Here is a 489-nt window from a genome sequence, read left to right on the forward strand (position 1 = left end):
AAAAAAAAAAAAAAAAAAAAAAAACTAAAAAGTAACCTTAGAGTTAGTTTAAAAAAAAATATATTATCGTCAATATATGAATGAAAACTATCTATCGACACCTTATATATTAAAAAGTTTATGAGTATTTTTGAAACGTGATATTAATGTTAAGGTTATTTTTTAAATTTTTTTAAAAAGTCTAAGAGTATTTAATGAAACTTTTGAACGTTCAGTAATATTTTTTTAAATACTTTGAAATAAAATATTTGCGATTTTTATATTTTTTACTTTTTTTTAATTTAAAAATATCTTTTTAAAGATAAAAATATTAAAAAAATATAAGTATTTTTTTAGATAAGGTGCAAACATTAAATTATTTTTATTAATTTAGCTTAAATATTAAAAAAATTTGAGGAAAAGAAAAAGGAGCCCACTGAATCGTCAGCTATACTTTTTACAATATTTTAATAATTACTCTCTTTTCCAATTTCAGTACGGTAAATAAAT

The sequence above is a fragment of the Cucurbita moschata genome, unplaced genomic scaffold, assembly GCF_002738365.1.
Source record: "Cucurbita moschata cultivar Rifu unplaced genomic scaffold, Cmos_1.0 Cmo_Scf00035, whole genome shotgun sequence".
Classification (NCBI taxonomy): Eukaryota; Viridiplantae; Streptophyta; class Magnoliopsida; order Cucurbitales; family Cucurbitaceae; genus Cucurbita; species Cucurbita moschata.